Source organism: Chenopodium quinoa, unplaced genomic scaffold, assembly GCF_001683475.1.
Source record: "Chenopodium quinoa cultivar QQ74 unplaced genomic scaffold, ASM168347v1, whole genome shotgun sequence".
NCBI classification, from domain to species: Eukaryota; Viridiplantae; Streptophyta; class Magnoliopsida; order Caryophyllales; family Amaranthaceae; genus Chenopodium; species Chenopodium quinoa.
In genome coordinates this window covers 943,121-952,982 of record NW_018742558.1, presented here as the reverse complement: position 1 = coordinate 952,982, position 9,862 = coordinate 943,121, and positions in this window count along the sequence as shown.

Below are 9,862 nucleotides of genomic sequence, written 5' to 3'. Positions count from 1 at the left end.
GTGTAGCAAGATCCAATGCGATGAACTCAGCTTCCATAGTTGATCTAGCTATACACGTCTGCTTACTAGACTTCCATGAAACTGCACCCCCACTAAGGGTAAACACATAGCCACTTGTAGAGCTTGTTTCATCACTATCCGTTACCCAATTTGCATCACAATACCCTTCAAGAACCAAAGGATGACCAACAAAATTCAATCCCCAAGACATGGTTCCACATAGATATCTGAGCACACGCCTCAAAGCAATCCAATGTTGCTCACTAGGACAATGATTATAGCGACTAAGTCTACTAACAGCAAAGGCAATATCAGGGCGAGTGCAATTCATCAAAAACATCAGACTACCAAGCATCTTAGCATATTCAGTTTGAGACACACCGTCCCCCACATTTTTCACCAAAGTTCCAGAAGGATCAAAAGGAGTTCTCAATGGAGGCAAAACAAAACAATTAAAGTTCTTCAGAATTTTCTCCACATAATGAGACTGAGACAGAAAATACCCTTTCTTGTTTTTAGTAACTTTAACACCAAGGATCACATCTACCTCTCCCAAATCCTTCATCTCGAACTTTGAATTCAAATACTTCTTAGTTTCATTTATGACATACATGTTTGTGCCAAACAGGAGCATGTCGTCAACGTACAGGCATAATATCACACATTGCGCACCAAACATCTTAGAGTACACACATGCATCACTACCATTGACAATAAAACCAAAACTAAGAATAGTTTTATGAAATTTTTCATACCACTGCTTCGGAGCTTGTTTCAAGCCATACAAGGATTTCTTTAGTCTGCACACCTTATTCTCCATCCCAGGAACTACAAAACCCGGAGGTTGCTCCATGTAGATCTCCTCCTCCAAATCGCCATTCAGAAAAGTTGTCTTAACATCCATCTGATGCACAATCAAGTTGTAAGATGAAGCTAAGGCAAACAAAACACGAATAGTGGCAATTTTAGTCACACGAGAATAAGTATAAAAATAATCAAGGCCAAATTTTTGAGTGAATCCTCTTATCACCAATCTAGCTTTGAACCTTTCCACGGTGCCGTCGGTTCTCATTTTTCTCTTGAAAATCCACTTGCACCCAATAGCTTTGCTCCCTTTCGGCAGGTCCACAAGCTCCCAAGTTCCATTTGACATGATTGAGTCAAGCTCACTGTTTACAGCTTCCTTCCAGAATGTTGCATCTACTGAACCCATAGCTTCTTCAAACGATTTCGGATCTTCATCCACAACCTGTAGACACAGCATGATCTCATCTAGATCATCTTCGAACTCACCTAGATTTCCGCACTCTGCTATAAAGGCTGTTAGGAAATCAGGTCCAAAGCTTGTCTCCACTCTTTGCCTTTTACTTCTCCTAGGTTGAATTTCACTTTCAATCTTAGGGGAAGTATCTTCTGGCTCTGCAGATGAAGAAACTGAAGAAACATTGTTAGAAACTAAGTTTTTCTTCAAAGGAAATACCTGTTCAAAGAACTTTGCATCACGAGATTCAGATATAGAGCGATCTTCCAGACTCATAAACCTGTATGCGACACTATTCTCAGCGTAGCCAATGAGAACTGTATCATAGGTCCTAGAACCTATAGTTGAGCGTTTGAACGATGGATAGCCCACCTTAGCTAGACACCCCCACACTTTCATGTGATTCAAGTTTGGAGCATAACCCTTCCATATTTCATATGGAGTCTTGTCTAACATCTTGTGAGTTACTCTGTTCTGTACGTAATTAGCTGATAGAACCGCTTCACCCCACAAATTGTCTGGCAACCCGGAACTTAGGAGCATTGCATTCATCATTTCCTTCAAGGTCCTATTTTTTCTCTCTGCCACACCATTTTGATGCGGAGTATACGGGGCCGATACTTCGTGAATGATTCCCTCACTTTCACATAAGTCCTTGAGGAAATCGGAGCCATACTCTCCACCCCTATTTGAGCGAACTCTCTTTATTTTCCGCTCCAACTGATTTTCTACCTCTGCCTTATACACAAGAAACTTGGACTCAGCTTCATCCTTCGTCCTTAAAAGATACACCTTGTTATATCTAGAACAATCATCGACGAAGTTGATATAGTAGCGTTTCCCGCCTCTACTTTCCAAGTTCTTAAAGTCTGCTAAATCTGAATGAATTAGCTCAAGTGGTGTGGTCTCTCTCTTCGTGATAGATTTGTAGGGTTTCTTCACGAATTTAGACTCCGCACACACTTCACATTTTTCAAATCCATCTGATGACATATTTGGGAGCAAATTTAAACTTTTCATTTGTTTCAATTTAGTTGCACCAACATGACCCAACCTACTATGCCATAATTCAAAGGACTCAACAATATAAGCAGAAGTAGTAATCTTATTCATTGAAGGAACAGTTACAATCTCAAGAACAAATAGGCCCCCACTAAGGTAACCCTTTCCAACATACTCCCCATTACGGGTTAACACAAGTTTATTAGCATCAAAAACTAACTTAACTCCTACTTTGTTCAACAAGGCACCAGAAATTAAATTTCTACGAAGAGAAGGAACATACAGCACATTGTGAAGAGCCAAGGTCTTCCCTGAAGTCAGCTTCAGAACCACTTTGCCCTTTCCAAGTACCTCAGAGCTGCTTGAATTTCCCATGTAGACTTGTTCACCTTCCTTTGCATCTTCCATACTGACAAACAGGTCCTTTTTAGCACAGAAGTGCTTAGATGCACCAGTGTCCATGATCCATTCACTGTTGCTCTCAACCAGGTTGACTTCAGAAACAACTGCAGCAATGACATCTTCATCCTCACTCTCAACCAGATGAGCATGACCCTTGATTCCTCCACTCAATTTCAGATTTTTCTTCTTCTTGTTTTTGCATTGTGAAGCAAAGTGCCCCACTTCACCACACGACCAACACTTGACAGTGACTTTCTTCCCAATCTTGCCCTTAGCTTGGAGATTTCCCTTCTTCTCATAGCTCCCCTTCTTGGCACGATTATCACTTGATTTCTTGTCAGAGTCAGCACCAGATTCAACAAGGTTAGCCTTGATTGCTAACACATTCTTAGGCTTAGAGGAAACATCCTTAAGCCTGTTGGCTTCCTCAATCTTCATGTGGCTCACAAGTTCTTCTAGGGTTAGATCCCTCTTTTTATGCTTGAGGTGATTTCTATAATCAGACCAGGAATTAGGTAATTTTTCAATCAAAACATTAGCCTGAAGGATTTCACACATCTTCATACCCTGAGCAAGAATTTCAGCAACATAATTTTCATACACATGGACTTGGTCCATAATAGACTTTGTATCAACCAGTTTGAAATTCAACCAATTTCCAGTCACATACTTCTTTTTCCCAGCATCATCAGCACCATATTTCTTCTCTAAAGACTCCCACATCTCCTTAGCAGATTTCATATTAACATATAAATCAAAGATGTTGTTTTTCATGCTGTTCAAAAGATGACCTCTAACAAATTTATTATCACGATCAAATTTCTTGATTTCAGATTCATTAGCAATAATAGTAGTGATCCTTTGACTAGAGCTAGATTCTTTATTCCCAGGAGCAAGAGTACTAGGAATTTCAATCATGGTATTGGTTTGCTCAATGGGTTTTGGAGCATCCCTAAACAAAACATAATCAATTTCTAATTGTTCAAAAGCAATCAACATCCTTTGTGACCATCTCTTATAATTAGTTCCATCAAGAGACTCAACCTTAGACAGATCTAGGTATAGACGAGTTTCAGAATTGCTAGTCATGATATCAACAGAATAAATCAAATTATTTCGCTTCTAAATTGTTGGTAAAATAACTGTTGAAATCAATAACAAACAAAAAAAAGATTAGAACTTTCTTGGATTAAAGACCCAAACTCACAGTCGCGCCGTGGAATAAAATCCACTGCCTTAGAAGCGAAATACGCCACCACCGGTACAAGCTTCCTAGTGACGCACGCCCCCCAAGTTTAACGCAACTCTCTCCGTAATCCGTGCACCCGAACTCGAAGAGTGGAATTGCTTAAGAACTGTTCAGATCTCAAAAGGTAGGTTTGTGTTTTCGGCTAGAAAGTGAATGAATCTCATGAAAAGGCAAGACTCGTATTTATATGAGTCCCGGAAAAGGAAACACGCAAAGCAAACTGACCTAGGAAAAAAGGCAGGCCCGATCGGGCGCGAGATCGAATTTCTCCAGACGATGTGTCGCGCCCGATCGGGCGGACGTCGCCCGGTCGGGCGATCTGAAAACCCCTTCTCGGGCGAGCCATCGGGCGAAGCCGCCCGATCGAGCTCGTCAAAAACTCGAGTCCGCCACCCGGTCGGGCGAAGCTCGCCCGATCGGGCGCGAGAGATCTCGTAGAAAAACTCTTGTCCGCCGCTCGGTCGAGCGAAGCCCGCCTGATCGGGCGCGAGAGTTCCCTATTTTTCCTTGACCATCTCCGCCCGATCGGGCGCGAGTCATCCGTTTGCATTACCTATTTCCAACAATTATGTCCGGGCAACGTGAGGTTAAAAATAGAGGGGAAGGAGAGAAGTTTGAGGGTTAGGCAAAATTAAAGGGATTGGGGGTTACAATCTTCAATAGAGGTAATTAGAATGGGTTACACAAGAAGCATTAGTAGCCAGCAAACCCTTGAATTTCTCCCCTTTTACATGACATAGTACAATGGGTCAACATTAGTGAGTAATATAGTTTGGTCAGTCCAACACTCTATTAAATTAATTTGCACGCTTAACTTAAAATTACTACTACGACGAACGAGCACTAAGAACATCAATACTCAAAATAATATATTATTTTTATTACTTAAATAAGAAAATAAAATTCGTATTAATTTAATGAAAATATTAGTATAAATATACATTTTAAAAATACTTACGTCACAAACAATATGGGGTATTACAGTCACCCCTACTCACAAAAAGTTTCGTCTATATTACTCACTAATGTTGACCATTGTACTATGTCACGTAAAAAGGGAGAAATTCAAGGGTTTGCTGGCTGCTAATGCTTCTTGTGTAACCCTCATTCTAATTACCTCTCTATTGATGATTGTAACCCCCAATCCCTTTAATTTTTCCTAACCCTCAAACTTCTCTCCTTCCCCTCTATTTTAAACCTCATGCTGCCTTGACATGTTATAGACATGTTATATCATTCTTGCTGCATTCTAGTCTCTAAACTCACAAAGTTTGTCACGAAAAAAAGTCCACAAAGTAATGGATTCCATTGGTGGGCGTTAGGAGTTTCGATCCTTGTTCGTTGGGGCTCGTTTGTACTCGTTCTTGCACTTTACTTTCAAGGTAACTAGTACTATCTCTTAGACTATATTTCACCTAGTTTAGAATGCATGATTTAGGCCTAAAACAATTGAGAAAGTCGTGTGACGAAAACTAGAATGATCGTTATAGAAACTGATTTTTTTTGGACGAATTGCGAACTATTTTCCAACTGATTTTTGTGCGACCTGTGTGTTTGATGGGATTTCCGTATGCTAGTTTTGATTGTCAAATATCAAGTATTAAGTTCATGCTATAAATCATGATTAAAGATAGACGATTGCTAATTGTTCATGCCTGCCATGTTCTTGCCATGTATGTATATCTTGTTAGAGTATTAGGTGACATTGGATTAGCAGGTTTCATGGGTTTACGTGACTGAAAGAGTTTGACTTTTGTTGGTCTATTTAGATGATAAACTAGTTTGCTGAGTCTTGATTTAAATTGGGTCATGGTGTTATATTGATTAGTGTGAATAGGTAATTCGCAATCGTGAAGTATGGTACTGTTTTGATGATTAATATGTAGCGAAATGTTTCTTGCATTTTTGCGTGGAAATAGTGTGGGTATATAGTACTCTAATCATCACTTAGAATCATGCTAGGGGCCTGGTTATATAATGTGTTTCATGTATGTAATTTGTACTATGACTAGTGAGAAAATAGGTGAATTTTTGACTTGATAATGTCGTATTGAAATCTGAACTTTTACGTAAGTTGTTGGTTGGGATTAGTTTAGATTATATAATCATGATTCAACCTTGTTATGTCTCTTATTATACTTTATAATACTTGTGTTAATGTGAGGGTCAATGTGTGCAAGTTTGATAATTTTTAAAGCAATAATCTAATTATACTGATTTTTTAAAAGTATGTATTTGCAATTTGTAAAATTGTACAGCATGTATATGTGTGTTTATCATGTGCATATTTCTAATTAAAAGTCTTCTCATGGTGTTGGTAACACACTATTTAAGCTATGCATGTTGCGGTGTTTGATTTGATAATTCTTGAGTATAAGACCATATGTGGCATCTCTACTGATCATTGATAATTTTTGAATTTAAAATTATATTATTTTATCGATTTTTATATTGACTGTAAGTTAGGAGCCATTGGACTGCGAGATTCTAATGGTTAGAACATGCCAACTACTTTGCTGCGGGATTAAAGTAGTATAACCTGGGACAATTGTTGTTGTCCGGGAGGTTTGGAGGTGTAAGACCATATTTGGCTTCTATCCGGCACCGGGAGTTTGGCCATTCTTAGACACAGTCTCCTGTCAATTGACTGGAGGTTCGCCTGACAACCCTTAGGAAGTGGACTGCGGGCTTCCACTAGCATTCGATCTTACTTTGGTCAAATTGTTTTTCTATGATATAAATATTATTACTAAACTGTTAAACCTGTCTTGCTTGTTTGAATTATTATATGAGATTTAACAATTATTTTATTCTGTTTCAAGTTTTAATTTACTAAGTAACCCTATTTTCTATTGAATAGTTTCTTTCTAATATCTTTATTTTCTTTTAGTTCATGTCTTGTGACTTGGTTTTCATATTCTTTTTTTCTATGTTCTTACCTTGTCTTGATTCTTGCTATGTGATCTCCTTGTCTTTGGGAGAACTGCTAGTTACTCCCCACTGATTGTGGAACCTAAATGTTATTTCCAGGTAAAGAGTAGCTTCTGTTGAGTCTGGGCTGAGAGCAAAGTGTTTAGATTGTTTCTTATCAGTTTTATAAACTTCCCTATGTTATCTTTAGACCATCTTTTTTTGGGGGGACAATTGGATTTGAGGTTGTTCTGCCTCGTTTGAAGTTTTCTAATGTTTATTGAGTTTTCTTTCACTTAAAAAAATTTTATATCACCTTTTCAGTTGTTTCCTTTATTATTTTTTTTGTAACCTTAAGAGTGACATTACTGTCTTGACGTTATTTCCGCTAACGTCTCGCCTTCTGTTTTAGACGGGGTGTTACATCTTCCTTTTAGGGATCTCATAAGCTAAGATACTCCATAGTTAAGCGTGCTTGGATGGGAGTAGTCTTGGGATGGGTGATATCCTGGGAAGTTTTCTCGGGGTGCGCATGAGTGAGGACAAAATGCGCCGGAAGGACTTGTGTTGGTTTGTGGGGACAGATGTTGGCCCTTGATGCGCATTTCGTGACAATAGGCCCTTCCCTAATTTATTTGAGGTCGGGGTGTTACAAATGGTATCAGAGCAACCCTACGACCGCGTGCTGACCATGGATAATTAATCATATGTCAGTCGTCTAGCGGGGGAGAATTTTGGGGCCATATGGCCATTGCCAGACTGGATGTAACATTTTGGCTACCCAGTTGCCGTTAGGCGTAATACTAGAGTCCTTAGCTTTCCAGGAACAATGAGGGCATTGTCGTTCTCAAGTGGGGGAGTATGTAATACCCATCATGATTGCTTTAAAAGGATTTGATATACTACTCATATCAGCAAGGTGCATCTTCCTTTTTGGGAGCTCATAAGCTAAGATACTCTATATTTAAGCGTGCTTGGATGGGAGTAGTCTTGGGATGGGTGACATCCTGGGAAGTTTTCTCGGGGTGCGCATGAGTGAGGACAAAATGCGCCGGAAGGACTTGTGTTGGTTTGTGGGGACAGATGTTGGCCCTTAATGCGCATTTCATGACAATAGGCCCCTCCCTAATTTGTTTGGGGTTGAGGTGTTACAATTCCGATTATTGAACAGGTTCTTATTAAAATCAATGCCATGAATTAGTTGTATCCTTTTCAACTAATCTAGCTATGTATGCATATACATTTCCATATTTACTAGTTTATTTTCTTCTTGAAAACTTATTTGCAATTGATGGGTCTTTACCCTTCATGCAAATTAGTCAAGTTTCAAACATGATTGTTAAACATGGAGTTTATTTCGGATTTTATGTTCTCTAACCATTCAGAATTTTGATTGGTAGTAGCTATCTTACAAGACATTATTCCCTTGTCATTTAATAGTAGCTATCTTCCAAGACATTATTCCATTGCCATTTAATCGTTTTTTACTTGTTCATTTTTTGGCGTGTTTATTTATTCATACTAAATGTTCATTTTGCGAAAAAAAAACCTTTTAAAAGCTTTTTACTTAGAAAAGAAACCACCACGTTCTTTTTTTTTTTTTTTTTTTGCGATAGGAAACCTATTTTCCTAATTACCCTCTAATCAACTTAATTAAACTCTAATTTATTCTAACTAACCTCTACCCCACCAAATTGAAGGATTTATGTCTTCGTCGTGTGCAATTACTAGATATATAAATGGATCAAATTATGGAGATAATTAAGTTCGGACTTTTGGGTCGACCAATCTAGTATTGGTGGACGACTCGTTCGAAGCTCGTGGACTAAGTAGAGGAGCAACGCTTGGGACTCTATTCTCTCCTTGATTTGTCAATTAAATTGCTACGTGGAATTCACGCTTCAAAGGTATGATTATGTGTCTTGTGTATTATGCATGTGATCTTGGGATTAGGTGCTTGATTGAATGTGATTCATGATTTTTCGCTGCGTAGTACCTATAAACTCCTACAGTGGTTTCAGCTAGCCTCTTGCATGAACGCGCTTGATCATATTAATACGATTAATTTGAAGTCCATGTTAATTTTATAATCAATTAAGAGGGATAAATTAATTTAATTATGGTTCAATTGTTATATTTAATGTGATTAAACTTTTGGATTTGATTAAATGTGATTTAATTATGCTCAAATAACCATGAAGAGGACCGAATTAAGCCCTAGGGTATTCAAACTTTTCGAACCCTAGAACCCTAGTTTTTGATTTTCGAAAAACCCTAACCCTAATTTTCAAATTTTTCGAAATTCAAAGCCCTAAAATATGATTTTTGTGCTTGATTTTGATTTAATTCGAATGGTTTATGTTTCATAATTTTAATCGGATTGATTCATGCATAAAAAAAATGTTTTGTGTATGATCATCGACTTAATTTTAAGAGTTAGAATTAAATTGGGATTAATTTTATGATGAACCCTAATTTTAAAGCTGAATATTGATTTAATTTTATTTTTTAGACTGGTTTAATTTAATTTTATTAAAGTTATTTTAATTAAATTAAAACACACAAAAAATCAGTTTTAAGGTCGGCAACCGCGGCTGGGTGGTGCAGCCACGGCAGTTGTCGACCAGGTGGCAGTCCTAGAGGGAGGGGAAGGGAGGGCGACGGTCTTGGGTGGCTGGGCAGCAGCTGTGCAAGCGTTGCACGCTGCTGCCGTGGCTGCCACTACTATAGGGTGTTGCTGCGAAGCAGCCAGCCACCGTGGCTAGCCGAAGTGGCCAGCACCGTGTAGTCACGGTTTTCAAAAAAAAAATTCTGTTTTTGAAAAATATTTCAAGATAATTACAAAATTATTTTGGGATAAAATCAGTTTTATTTTGGATAAAATCTTATGTTTTGGGATAAAATCAAATATTCAAAAGTTGTTATATTTGATATTATCCATATTTAAAGTTGTCAAATTGGTAATTATCCATAATTAAAGTGGTTAATTTTGGATAAAATTAATTAGGATATTCTTAGCATATTCCAAAAGGATAATA